Consider the following 15,605-nt stretch of genomic DNA (forward strand, 5'->3'; position numbering starts at 1 on the left):
TCCCTTTGCTTCCACTGCAGATATTTATATTTTAAAAAGAGCTTTCTCTTTCCCACTTGTGCTGGAACTTGCAGGGAAATGAGAATCCTGCATTTATGCCATCACATCCTGTTGCTGTATACATTATTGCAGTGTCGCAAACTCACAGTTTGGCTTCATTGAAGGATTGAGGAGTAAAAATGCAAATGCGCTTGATGAAAACGCAGATATCACTGATATTGAGCAACTCAAAAATTATGGAAAATAAGTAAAAGGTGAGTTCATTGTTATTTGAATCCAATATATTTAAACATTTTCCCCAGTAAGAGAATTCTTCTGTAATGTTGTAATTGTTCACATTTTCCTTCTTTCTTACATATCTAATTTTGTGAAATATCTAATAATGTGAAAAATATGCTGGTTTATGCGTAAAGTAAAAAAAAATCCATAAAATACTATTTTATTTAAATGTATTAATATAAGTGTTTGTACAGCTTTTATTTTCTTTGCCATTTTTATCTGGAAAGCTCACAAAAGAGAGAAGGCTCACATTAAATGATGACATATAAAGTTAAGGGTGGTACTTGCCAGAAAATCCAACAGAATGGGAATAAATGAACAAAGAAAATAATGGCTTCTAAATTTCAAATGCATTTTTTTCTAGAGGCAGTCTGTATAGTACACTATACATGAAAGTAGGATCTACAGTCCAGAATCAACATATCTGTTGTTTACTATAGTTTTTACGAACAAAGTAAGAAATTAAGACCATTAGGAATGTTTATCTCGTATTGCTGTAAATTTTATTCTTTCTAAGTATGGCAAGGCTGAAGTATATAGTGGTGGTAAAATTCTGTAGTAGAATTTTTGATGCTTTTCTTTAAAGTAAACTTATACAACATGCATGTACATTGTATTTATAAAGAGAGAGATATGTAGGTCTCCATGACAAGAAGCAAAGAATTACACAGCATATACACTATTTGTCTGTAGAATCAAATGCTATAGTGCTACATTTAAATATAGGCATATGAGGAAAATTAAAAAGTACATTTTATTCATTCTTCCATAGGCATTCCAAAGTCATATTTACTTATGTTATAATATTTTTCAAGTACATATATGTTTACTTTTAAAAGCTAAATGGAAACACAGTAGCAATGGGTATGCTAAAGAAGATTTTCTTTAGTATGCAGTAAAATTACATGTGTAATAAAAAGTTTGCTTTAAACTAAAAATTTAATGGATTACAAAAAATTGTAAAAGAAAGGGGGCAATCTACTTCCAGTACTGAACAATAGTTAAATGTAGCAAAAGCTAAATTAGCAAAATTTTCAGAAGATTATGACAACTTCTGCAAATGTTTTATACAATACATCTAGAGCAACAGTCAGGATTACAATTTAATGTGGAGTTAGTGTTACTTGGCTAGAAAATGCAGTAATGCTTAGTGGGTGGAAATAGATTATCTAACTGCTTAACTAATATTTGCACATTAGTTAAACACAAATCTCCATTTCAGTGACTTTGTCAACCCTACTCCCAAATTTCATCACAGATTAGATTTCTCAGCACTGCAGTAAAATTTGTGTTGTCATTCCAGTGTAAGCTTTTAGTATTTTATTGATTTGTTAGTACTGTATTTGGACTTGTCCTTGTAAATGTGGAGACATATGTGGCTTTATTGGCGGTTTACAAGCTAAAGATGACATGATGAGATAACTGTATGAAAATGTTGTAATGATTGAAGTCACTGTGTACGGTAAATGATGAAAATGTTTGCCTCTCAAGAAATTTCTTGATGATTCCACTTAAATGCTACTGTATGTACTAATGCTATGTACATATGTTTGTGAAATAAAAACTGAATAGTATTGAAGGATATTGTTCCTATATTATCATCCTAACTGTGATGTGATCAAAACACAAATGCATCCTTCGTTCCATGACTTACTTGACATTCATTTTTATTTTTCTTATCATGCACAGAAATAAATTCTTACATTTATTTGAATAAGGTTACATTTCACTAAGTTGGATGAAGATTCATGTTCAAGAGACTCCAGGCCTCCTTAACAAAAAAAGAAGTCGGAAAGTGCTGAGGGAAAACGATTATCTCTTCTGTTTATGAGAACAGTGTGAGTCAACCAGTTAAAGATAATGATGGTCTTCCAGAACCTCAACAACCCCCTCTGTAATATGTGTAAAGCTATGCTCACTTCTTGTTATTCCAGTCCTAGATCTCTCTTAAGAGGGAGAGTAATTGAACCAAATTATGCATCGAGATTTTCTGACATGGACTACTGTCCATTGGGAGCTGAGCTGAGATTATTAAATTTGTTTAATGTAATACTTTGTTTGGATTTGAATTTGCATCCCCCCCTAGTAAAAAAGCATGATTATATTTGAGCAAGAATAACAAAATTGATCATTATTGCTTAAAAAGGTTTACAGCATAAGCAGTAAATGTAATCTTTCTCTTAGTGTTCAGATAAGATAGTACAGTTTGAATTGAGTCAATCATTTACATAACAAGACTTCAAAAAAATAGATAAACACAAAAGGAGTTGGTTGCAACATATTTGAGTCCTCAATTTTCAAGGTGTGTGTATGTGTTAAAATCATTCATGACTTAAATATTTTCTCATAGGTAAAATATGCTCAATAACAGTTGTGTTGGTGATCACATAAACTGATCAAATGTGGAAAGGGCATGACATTAATAGGAAGGTAAAGCCAGGCAGTGCTGGATGAACTTTCACCTTTCACCTCTTCAGCTGACAGACAGAGTTGTGTTGAAAAATCAATACTTAGGAGCCAGGAGGGAAATATTTTCAACCTCTAACTAGAGAATGTATTTTGACAAGGCCAAGATAATCCAAGCTGCACAGGAGAAAGAGAAACGAAGACTCATTTTTAAAGCTTGACACTTCAAGGTGTTTTTGTACAATGGTTTAGAGAAAGCGTCGATACATACAAATACCAAAGGTCAAAAAGAAAAGCCAGAAGAATTTCAAAAATTAGATGAACACTGTTTCCTTGCTGTTTACTTTACAGAATTAAGACTACAGTTAGATTTAGCTTGTAAATATACTTTTAAATTAAGTGATCTCAGAATTTACCAGCTCACTCTGATTTACTAGAAATTAGAAAATACCAGAAGTCTGTATTTTGCCTTAAGCACTTTAATTATGTGGTAAATCTGCTTACTGCCTGCTATATACCTATATTCAAGCACTTTTATTACACTGCTCTACAGCCAGAATGCTTCTGAAATAAATGTAGTCAAACTTTACTAATTCTGGGTCACTGAGAACGAAAATGATGCTTAAAATTGTTGATTGGCTCTAGTTTTCAAGATACGCTATTGGGTCAGTATATACGACCCTTGACTTGGGAATGGCGGAGGATAAGTGAGTTATAAAGGGAAGGGATCTCAATTTAAACCAGAAATGACTAAAATACATCTTTGACTGGATCTATGACTAAATCTATGACTGGGTTTGGACAGTACTTGCTTTTTAGGCAAAACAATGAATGATGCAATCTGAAGCTGGTATTGCGTCATACATGATGTGAATTGCATCATGTTATTCCTAGAAGTCATGGATGATGCAATCATAACGAAGCTTACATCACTCTGCTGAACAAATTGCCCTATATCAGCTCTAGAAATCATATAGTGTCGTGCTCTCTTATTTGTCAGTGTTTGATTTTGCAAAGGGACACATTTCTGTTTAGCCAAAGTGAGCAGAGATGCCTCGTACTGGTGTGAACAGTGCAGATAACTTCTGCTATGTTTGTGGTGAAGTGACTTTTGCATCACAAAAGCGCAGTATAACCACTATGGTTAAGAAAGCCTATCACCTTTATTTTGGCTGCAAAATTGGAGATCAGGACAAGAGGTGAGCCCCACACATATGCTGCAACACTTGTGCAACAAATCTTCGCCAGTGGTTGAACAGGAAAAGGAAATCTATGCCTTTTGCAGTGCCAATGATTTGGAGAGAGCCAACAGATCATACCAGCAATTGTTACTTCTGCATGGTGCCTCCAGTGGGGAAAGGTGTGTCAAAGAAGAAAACGTGGACTGTGCATTATCCAAACATTCCATCAGCTATACGCCCAGTACCCCACGGAGAAGGACTGCCAGTTCCTGATGCACCAGAATCATTCTCACTTGAGTCAGACGAGGAAGAGGAAGAGGATGAAACTTCTGGTTCTGAACCATCAATGTCACAGGACCCACATTTTCTCCCATCCTCCTCCTCTGAACCACACCTCATAACACAAGGTGAACTGAATGACCTTGTCAGGGATTTGGAACTACCCAAGAGTAAGGCAGAGCTGTTGGGCTCCAGACTACAGCAGTGGAATCTCCTGGCACGTGATGTTAGGGTTTCCATGTTCCGTGACCGTCAAAAGGATCTTGTCCCATTCTTCTTCTTGGAAGGTGATCTTGTAGCCTGCAACAACATCGATGGTGTGATGGCAGCCCTCAACATCGTTCACGATCCAGATGAGTGGAGACTGTTCATTGATTCATCGAAGACGAGTCTTAAAGCTGTTTTACTGCATAATGGCAATGTTTTGCCATCAATTCCAGTTGGTCATGCAGTCCATATGAAGGAAACCTATGACAACATGAAACAACTTTTGAGGTGCATAAACTATGACCAACATCAGTGGCAGCTTTGTGGCGATTTGAAGGTTGTTGCTCTCTTGCTTGGTCTGCAGACTGGATACAGAAAGTACTGCTGTTTTCTCTGCGAATGGGATAGTCGTGCAAGAGATTCCCACTACATCAAGAAAGATTGGCCACTCCGACAGTCATTGGAGCCTGGGAGGAAAAGTGTTCAGCATCCACCACTTGTTGAATCAAGGAAGATTTTGTTACCACCCTTACACATCAAGCTGGGTCTGATGAAGAACTTTGTCAAGGCCATTAACAAAACACAAGCAGCCTTCAAGTACCTCCGTGGAAAATTTCCAAGGTTAAGTGAAGCTAAGATAAAGGAAGGTGTCTTTGTTGGTCCTCAGATTCGTGAACTTCTTCGAGATGATGCATTTGACCATGCACTGCATGGCAAGGAAAAGATGGCATGGAAAGCCTTCCAGTTAGTGGCAATAAATTTTCTCGGAAACAACAAGGCAGACAACTACAGTTTGTTGGTGGAAAACCTCCTCAAGGCATACAAAAGCCTTGGTTGCAACGTGTCACTAAAGATACATTTTTTGCACTCTCATCTAGATTTTTTTCCACCGAACTGCGGAGCAGTGAGCGACAAGCACGGCGAGCGATTTCACCAGGACATTGCAACAATGGAGAAACGCTATCAGGGCAAATGGAGCCCATCAATGCTTGCAGACTATTGCTGGACAGTGACAAGAGATGCTCCATTTAATGAATACAAGAGACAAGCCAAGAAGCGCCGAGTAGACACTTAATAAGACTAAACTATGTACATAATAGTTTTTTGCCTTTTGTTTCATAATAAATTTTATTTATATAACCCTTTTGCTGATTTTTAAAGTGTTACATAAACAGGACAGGTGAAATATTATCATGTAAAGCAACCATAAACACATGAAAAGACCTAGGTTTACAATTTATGATTAAAACTCTACTATCTACACAATATACATAGACATAAAATGTAAAAACTTAAATACCTTGGAAACAGTAGCCAATCAGTTGTTTTAATTGTCATATTTGAATTCAGCACATCAAAATACATAATAAATAGCACATTTTATCTCTGAAGCAGACGACTTCTCAAAAATTGTAGACCAGTGTTATTTATGATTTGGCATGATTTCATACTGATGCGAAATAATCAATATTTGTCATTTATGCAGCAATGTAATATTTTCTTTCTTGGGTAATTTAATATCTGGTTTTATATATGGTGTGCACCATATAGAATGGTTAAAATTTCTATAGTACATTTTTTACACCAAAACTACTTTACAAATCAACTAATTACTTGCTGGTGGTGCGGAGACAAATTAGGCAAATGGAGGAACCATTTTGTCTTTAGCGATAGCTCTTACCTTTCCATTCCATCTCTCAATACCATTGATTATAATTTCCCCTACACCTTTGTAAAGTATTATAGAATCCTTAGCATGGACAACCACCAGAAAAGGGTAGAATATAGAAGGATCCAAAGGCTTATACATGTGTTGCAGTGTTGGTACTGATTAGGAATATAAATCCAAGTCCTAGATTGGACATGAATCCACACCTTTAACTCAGAGGTGAGATACCATATAAAGCCTAGTTTTACATGAAAAAAGTTGCAGTTCAGAATAATGTAAATGATCAAATTTGTGCATGGGGGCATTTAATACAAAGCCTAATAGTACTGTCATGAAATGTTGTCTAGAGCACAGCAGTGTTTTGTACAGCCTGGAGAGAGGAGGGAATGCATGATATACCGTGATCTGAATGCAAGTTGAAGTGAGGCAAGCCATAGATAAGGATTTTTATGGTAGTGGGGTAGAAAGAACTGGCTTGTGAACATGTAAAGGAAACAAAGGTATAGAGGGGAGGAAACAGGGTTATGACTTCCAAGGGCAGAACGAGTTCATGAGGGAGTGAATGACTGTCAGAAGGCACAGATGGAGGAGGGTGCAGTGGTGGAAGTTGGTCAGGAAAAGGCTAGTAATAGTGTTAGTGAGGGCAGCTACACTGAATGACAGAAGTTGGATTAGAAGGTTTTGGGGGTGAGCGGGGGACCTTCAAGGCAGTGGTATGAGGGGCACACTCTAGAACCTTGGAGGTAAAAGGGCGGAGGCAGCTGAAAAGGCAGAGGGGATCAAGGGAGGGATTTCTGTGGCATACAGTCTACAAGAGCATGAATGAAGGCTGAGAGGGGGGGAAAAAGCCAAATGAGAGAGAGAGTGAGATAAGGGATGGTATATTTGTGCTTTGTTAATTACATAAGCACGTTATCTCCCACATGATACTCAGTGTGAATTGGTGCAAATTACTTAATGGCTATGTTCTAATGGTACGTAATACTAACAGCATCACAGATGGTCCATCTCCTGGGAGTCTGAGACCTGTGATGAGAGGCCACTTGAGATTCACAGGGAGAAAATTGTATAAAAAAATTACACTAAACTTTTCAGGCTTGTTGCACTTAGTTACATCAAACAGAAAGGAAGGCATGCCTTGCCTACTTTTGCATGCCACTGTGCTGGTGTTTCTGTGGCATCCCTGTGCAGTTAAAAGGAGCCTCATTTCAAGTGTAGTGTATGGAACTCTTGCTTCTAAATCCTATAAATCCATACGGTGAAAATCCTGGCCCATTGAAGGTTTGTCGGTGACAAAACTCCCATTGACTTCAGTAGGGGCAGGATTTCCCTCATAATTGGTGTTAAATGTCCTCTTCAAAGTCTGTCAATCACTCTTGAAAACACGGCTGTTTCAAAATGCAAACTACAGAGGTTGGCACAAGCTAAATTGCATCAAATGTATTAATCAAAGATTTTGCCAAATAGCATGATGCTACAGTTTTACATTGTGTAGATTTCTTGAAGACAATGGACATCCCTCGCAGCTGACTCAGATGCATTTAAACACAGCTTGCTCTGTTTTAGTTAAAACATTAAAGAGCTATGTTCTCATTTGGATGGTGGCTTAGTTCCCAAAACCTTAAGATAAGAATATACCCATTAGGGCACAATCAAAACTGTCAAGCAAATATCGCCATAGTTATAGTATAGTATTTCACACAAAAGTGTGAAATAAAGGGCTTTTAAAGCCTTTCGAAATGACTTTACAAGGCATGTTAACCAGGTAATACAGAAAACTGCAGTGCACACTTAGAGGGTAAACCCAAAGCCTGAAAAAGAACATTTTAGAAATGTATAGGGTTTGGTCTTATATAGTGCCTGTTTTAATAAAAATAAAATAAACCCTTTACAAGTAGGCTAATGTCTGCAAGTAAATGGAGGAACCTTTATATGCTTAACAATATCTCACACATTTAGAACCTATTTTGTTAACGGGGAATATTGGAGAAGAACCAAAGTTATTCCCTGTCCTCTGTGGTAAATGCTATAGGAGTTTTAATTATCAACAGAGACCAACAGAAGAGCCCCAAGTTGAATACATCATCTGATGGACAGCACCTTTGACAGCGTAGCATTCCCCAAGTACTGCATTGCAGCAAGAGCATTGCTATAAGCCCAAATCCTACTGGCAACTTGACCTTCTGTCCCAGATATAGCTGGGTTGGTAGCTACACTGGCTCCTCCAAGTTTAGATTGCTTTCTTGTTGATGTCTTGTAGTGTATCTGTGTGAGGCAGTTCTCTGATTTAGACCACAATCTGATAGATGATGAGCTTGTGAACATCTAATTAATTTCACTTGTGACCTCAGGTTAGATTTCAAGTGCTTTCCAGAAATAAAAAAACTGTTACTCCTCACAATGCTGCAAGGCTGGTTTCAAACGTTTTCAGTTGTGAACAAGGTCTTGGTTTCACTGAAGCGCATCTAGGATTCTTACAATTATCAAAGTCTATCGCACATATTTCCTTCCTGTTTAGAGGATAGAATTTATGAAGAGTCGTGCACACGCTCCATCTTCTCCACCCTCCTACCCACTCAAATCAAGCCCCTTTGCCTAGGAAACCACAAACAATACAACTTTGTGACACTGCCGTCTTCCCTCTTCCTTCCTACGTTGGAATAGAAAACGTGACTGTCATTTCAGCCTGCTCCCTTTGGAACATAGAAACCGCACACTGGAGCTTAGTGAGTGTATATATACACCCAGAGCAGGAGAACAGTGTGGGCAGAAATATATAGCAACAACAAGAACAAAAGTGTACCTTCGAAGTTATAGCAATTAATTTCAGCAGAGTTTCAGTTCAAAGGTTTGCAAAGCAGTCAGCAGCCAATGTGAACAGCAGGCACAGCTGGGGCCTGCACATCAACTATATAAAAAATTTAAGTTGATCTTACTTTGCAAATGAAATCTTTCAGCCATGCAGGTCATTCCTATGTTTGAATTTCTGACATTAGCAAGTAGCTCCAAAGAGTACACAAGCTTGTCCTATCTATATTGCCCAACTTCAAAATGTAATATTTTTAATTAACTAAAATAAGACAAAATTGGACAGCATTAGGAGAAATTGATGGGGCCACAGTGAAATCTGTGCTCCGCAGACCAAACTATATAAAACAACTGCTTGCAAGGGGGATTTTCCTGTGCATTCAAGTAAGCTGTTCTGGCAGTGCCCAGCTTTTAGCAAAGAGCTAAGACTTAAAAAAATAACACTAATACATTTGTCTGAAGAAAAGCAGCAGTAAAAATATGTATTGTAGGTCTGAGTCTGCAGTGTAAGGAATTAACACTTTATGGCAACAGTTGCCCAAAGAGTGTTCTTTGAACTGCAAGCCTCATGGGGAAATTCCTCTGATTTCTGATGTCTGGAAATTAAACATTTATCTTGTATGAAACATTAAAAGGTGAAACCTTCCTGTGGAGCAACATTGCTTTTTTGTTGATTTTATTTTTTAAATGAATGCTGAGAGGCATCTATTAGGAGATATTTGTTACATTTGCAAAAATTTTTAATTTGAACTCATTTTGCAGAGTGGAAAATGGTATGAAAGGGACATTGTCCGCCTTAAAATAAAAACCCAATAAGCTTTGATTTTTCTCCCACCAGTCTTACACTGTTACTCTGTTGTCATCAGTGAAGTTATTCCTGATTTATGCTGGGATAAGTGAAAGAAGCACTGGGCCCATATACCTTAGACAGACACCTTATCTGTCCGTGCACTCATGCTGTGAAATCTTAAGCATCTTACAAAATGATATAAAGTCTATGAAAAGCCTAAACACAAGTGATTGGTTCTTTCTCCTCTTTGCTATGCAGGTAAATCCCTGCATAGCAAAAACCCTAACCCTAACCCATTTCTCACTATCATTTGTTGACCTCATTACTCTATTGTGAGGTGGATGTACTGTGGGAAAGGCATTGCAAAGAGATAGTTCCATCCTGTAGGTCAGTGGTTCTCAACCAGGAGTACGGGTACCCCTGGGGGTACACAGAGGTCTTCCAGGGAACACATTAACTCATCAAGTTATTTGCCTAGTTTTACAACAGGCTACATAAAAAGCACTAGTGGAATCAGTACAAACCAAAATTTCAGACAATGACTTGTTTGTACTGCTCTATATACTGTACACTGAAATGTAAGTACAATATTTATATTCCAATTGATTTATTTTATAATTATATGGTAAAATGAGAAAGTAAGCAATTTTTCAGTAAGTGTACTGTGACACTTCTGTATTTTTACGTCTGATTTTGTAAGCAAGTAGTTTTTAAGTGAGGTGAAACTTGGGGGTACACAAGACAAATTGGACTCCTGCAAGGGGTACAGTAGTCTGGAAAGGTCGAGAACCACAGCTGTAGGTTGTAAGATTAATGGTTATTCTAACCCCTTGTTGACAGGAGTTCCGTAGCTACAGGCCAGCCACTGAAAAGCTGTCCCTGGCTCTTCTGAGTCTCACTTTTGTTGTTGACAGGTTCTGTTGTTGTTTATGACTGCACAGTTGTGCTGCTGTAGTCCCTGATTGTGAGCAGAGGGGCACACCCATGGTAGCCGGGGCCAGCCATTCAGAGCCTTGAAAATCAAGACCAAAAGATTTTGAATTTAATCTAGAAGTTGGGGGGAGCTAATGTAGTACCCAGAGCACCAGCGTGAGGTACTTACATTAACCTCATTGTTTAATAGGCAGGAACAATGAAGTGAGACAGCGGCAATCATTTCCAAGCGCAATACACTGCAAAACACAAGGCTGGAGTTTTAAAAAAAAAATTGATCACTGTAACCAGGTATGCATCAATAAGAGGCCAGCTGTGGGAAGATATTTTGAGTAGCTGTTGCTAGCTGGGTGACTAGTAGCACTGAAGAGCCTAGAAGGACTGTGAGATTCTACCATCTCAACAATTAGAGAGCAGAGTCTTTTTTGATTGTGGATGAGGTTATGGTGTGGCTTGTCTTGAGGAGTGGCATTTGTCCCATCTAGATACTGCTCTGCCATTCTGACAGAAGCAAATAGCTCAGTCCAGACCTGAGTGATTTTATCAGTAGCATGAAAATTCCTTATAATAAAAGAAATTCAATGACATAACAAAACAGTGAAAGCCAAGTAGAATTAACCAGGCCATTCATCCCCTGCAACATTTTCACCATTCAGGGCTTTATGGACACTGTTGGGGGCAGGGCCGGCTCTAGGTATTTTGCCGCCCCAAGCCACACAAAAAACAAAAACAAAAACAAAAAACACCTCCGAGAGCGCAACTGCCAAAGCAAAACAAAAAAACAAAAAACGTGCTTGGTTTGTTGGTGCCTAGAGCCATCCTGGTTGGGGGAGGCAAGAGCCTTCTCTTCATCTCCTGAATGGCATAAGACTTCAAAGATGCCATTAGTTGGATTAGTGCTAGATTTTTTGACACTTTTAAAGCATATCGGCTTCTAAGGACAGATTATTAAAACAGATCTGGCAGGAAAGGTTACATCCTGAAACCAAAATGAAGATAGCAGTGGTTGGTCCATGACAACGTTGCAGACCTCTAGACGCAGTCCAAACATGAGACCTTGAGTGTGGCCAGCTATGAATGGATCCAGAAAGCCGTGGTTCCCTGTCGTCATGGGTAGCCATGAGATCTTGAGCTAACCCAGAAGAGTTGCCCTGTTACCAAGAGCAATCCTACCTACGTCACTGTCACCTTGTAAAGGGACTCAGTTAAAGCCAACATACTGCAGTGTACAGCTTGCCAGGACTGATCTTATCTGAACACTGTTCCAGGACTCACATGCAAGGTGAATGTATTAAATTAGATCTGTATTTAATCTGTCTAGGTCCGTATCTTAACAAAATGATACTTCCTCAATTCAAATACTGCATTTGGTTTTGATCACCCCATCTCAAGAAGAACCCACCCAAAACAGAAATTGTCCAGAGAAGGCAAACAGCATTCAGAGAAATATAGGGCGTAAGTACCAGAGAGTTTAATGAAAGTGGGATAATTGGTTTTGTAGGCTTCTCCAGCCTGTGGTTCTGGTCATCCCTTCTCTGGGGCATTGTCTCTGGGTGGCTCCTCGCTAGCTTGCTGGCAGGACTTTCTTTCTCTAGCCTGCTTGTTCCTCTGACAGCCATCCCACCTCTCGGCTTGTCAGTGTTTTTATTTTCCCAGCTGTTGTAAGGCTGGTGGTTTCTGCATTAACTCTTTGGTTGCCAGGCCAGCATGGGGTCTTTACATCCCTTAACAGGGAGCTTCTTCCAGGTGTGAAGGGCAGCAGGGGAGAAAGCACAAAGGTGCTTATTTGGCCATATAACAAGTGATGGAGGCTGACATCCTGGGCCGATTGGAGGCAGGAGTCAACTTTTCATAAGTGAGCGAGAGATGCTAGATGGAGTGCGGGTAGGTGCTGAAAATGAAGACAAGTAGCTTATGCTTGAAAAGAAAAAGAAGAGGGGGAGCCAATGAAGGGATGAAAAGAGAGCGATGACATGGCCAAAGAGATGGATGAAGAAAATGATCTTAGCAGCAGTATTCTAAATGGATATCAGCGGGGCAAGGGTGCGTTTGTCAAGGCCAGAGAGAGCTCAGAACAGAGGGCTGGCACATAAGTGTCACTTAGCCCATAAGCAGAAATCCAGCTGCCCAGTTTTGCACACCAGTCTCCGCACAGAGAAGGGGGATGGCAGAATCCTGTCCCTGTAGAAGCTTTTTCCTACAGCCTAATAGCTGGAGTAGCTGCCATTTTCCTACCTCACACCATTTGCAGAAGAGCCCTGAGGAGGGTGGATCCTCCAACTTGGCCTCTGCTCCTCTGAGAGCTAAAAGCATCCCTTCATGCTGCCCAACAGGAAGCCTCCACAGATGGGCCTTCCCACCCAAGGTTCACACATCCGTGGCTCCCAGCCCCTTTGCACAGCAGATTTTCATTGGTTCTGTTTCCAGGGGGGCCTTCATGGTAAATTAGAAACCATTCCTTTTGATCTCTCTCTTAGAATCATAGACGATTAGGGTTGTAAGAGACTTCATGAGGTCAACTAGTCCAACCCCCTGCTCAAAGCAGGACCAATCCCAACTAAATCATCCCAGCCAGGGCTTTGTCAAGCCAGGCCTTAAAAACCTCTAAGGATGGAGATTTCACCACCTTGATAGGTAATCCATTCCAGTGTTTCACCACCTTCCTAGTGAAATAGTGTTTCCTAATATCCAACCTAGACTTCCTCCACTGCAACTTGCAACCATTGCTCCTTGTTCTGTCATCTGTCACCACTGAAAACAGCCGAGCTCCATCCTCTTTGGAACCCCCCTTCAGGTAGTTGAAAGCTGCTATCAAATCCCCCCTCATTCTTCTCTTCTGCAGACTAAATAAGCCCAGTTCCCTCAGCCTCTCCTCATAAGTCATGGGTTCCAGCCCCCTAATCATTTTTGTTGCCCTCTGCTGGACTCTTTCCAATTTGTCCACATCCTTCTTGTAGTGTGGGGCCCAAAACTGGACACAGTATTCCAGATGAGGCCTCACCAATGCCGAATAGAAGGGAATGATCACGTCCCTCGATCTGCTGGCAATGCTCCTACTTATACAGCCCAAAAAGCCATTAGCCTTCTTGGCAACAAGAACAACAAGGAGTCCGGTGGCATCTTAAAGACTAACAGATTTATTTGGGCATAAGCTTTCATGGGTAAAAAACCTCACTTCTTCAGATGCAATTACAGATGCAGGCATTATATAATGACACGTGAAGAGAAGGGAGTTACCTCACAAGTGGAGAACCAGTGTTGACAGGGCCAATTCGATCAGGGTGGATGTAGTCAACTCCCAATAATAGATGAGGAGGTGTCAATTCCAGGAGAGGCAAAGCTGCTTTTGTAATGAGCCAGCCACTCCCAGTCCCTATTCAAGCCCAAATTAATGGTGTTAAATTTGCAAATGAATTTTAGTTCTGCTGTTTCTCTTTGAAGTCTGTTTCTGAAGTTTTTTTGTTCAAGAATAGTGACTTTTAAATCTGTTATAGAATGTCCAGGGAGATTGAAGTGTTTACCTACTGGCTTTTGTATGTTACCATTCCTGATGTCCGATTTGTGTCCATTTATTCCTTTACGTAGGGACTGTCCGGTTTGGCCAATGTACATAGCAGAGGGGCTCTGCTGGCACATGATGGCATGTATAACATTAGTAGACGTGCAGGTGAATGAGTCCTTGATGGTGTGGCTGATGTGGTTGGGTCCTCTGATGGTGTCGCTAGAGTAGAAATGCGGACAGAGTAGGCAACGAGGTTTGCTACAGGGATTGGTCCTGGGTTGATGTTTCTGTGGTGTGGTGTGTAGATGCTGGTGAGTATTTGCTTCAGGTTGTAGGTTTGTCTGTAAGCGAGGACTGGCCTGCCTCCCAAGGTCTGTGAGAGTGAGGGATCGTTTTCCAGGATAGGTTGTAGATCGTTGATAATGCGCTGGAGAGGTTTTAGCTGGGGGCTGTACGTGATGGCCAGTGATGTTCTGTTATTTTCCTTGTTGGGCCTGTCCTGTAGTAGGTGATTTTTGGGTACCCATCTTGCTCTGTCAATCTGTTTCCTCACTTCCCCAGGTGGGTATTGTAGTTTTAAGAATGCTTGATAAAGATCTTGTAGGTGTTTGTCTCTGTCGGAGGGATTGGAGCAAATTCGGTTGTATCTTAAGGCTTGGCTGTAGACAATGGATCGTGTGATGTGTCCTGGATGGAAGCTGGAGGCATGTAGGTAAGTATATTAGTCAGTAGGTTTCCGGTATAGGGTGGTGTTTATGTGACCATCACTTATTTGCACTGTAGTGTCCAGGAAGTGGATCTCTTGTGTGGACTGGTCCAGGCTGAGGTTGATGGTGGGGTGGAAATTGTTGAAATCCAGGCGGAATTCTTCAAGGGCCTCCTTTCCGTGGGTCCATATGATGAAGATGTCATCAATGTAGCGCAAGTAGAGGAGGGGTGCTAGGGGACAAGAGATGAGGAAGCGTTCTAAGTCAGCCATAAAAATGTTGGCATTCTGTGGGGCCTTGCGGGTACCCATAGCAGTGCCACTGGCTTGAAGGTATAAATTGTCCCCAAATCTGAAATGGTTGTGGATGAGGACAAAGTCACAAAGCTCAGCCACCAGGCGTGCTGTGGCCTCATCAGGGATACTGTTCCTGACAGCTTGTAGTCCATCCTCATGTGGAATATTGATGTAAAGCGCTTTACTCCTTGTTGTTTTTGTGGATACAGACTAACACGGCTACCTCCTGATACTTGGCAACAAGGGCACACTGTTGACTCATATCCAGCTTCTCGTCCACTGTACCCCCTAGGTCCTTTTCTGCAGAACTGCTGCTTAGCCACTCGGTCCCTAGTCTGTAGCAGTGCGTGGGATTCTTCCATCCTAAGTGCAGGACTCTGCACTTGTCCTTGTTGAACCTCATCAGATTTCTTTTGGCCCAATCCTCTAATTTGTCTAGGTCCCTCTGTATCCTATCCCTACCCTCCAGTGTATCTCCCACTCCTCCCAGTTTAGTGTCATCTGCAAACTTGCTGAGAGTGCAATCCACGCCATCCTCCAGAAGATAT

Source organism: Emys orbicularis, chromosome 6, assembly GCF_028017835.1.
Source record: "Emys orbicularis isolate rEmyOrb1 chromosome 6, rEmyOrb1.hap1, whole genome shotgun sequence".
In the NCBI taxonomy this organism is placed as follows: Eukaryota; Metazoa; Chordata; order Testudines; family Emydidae; genus Emys; species Emys orbicularis.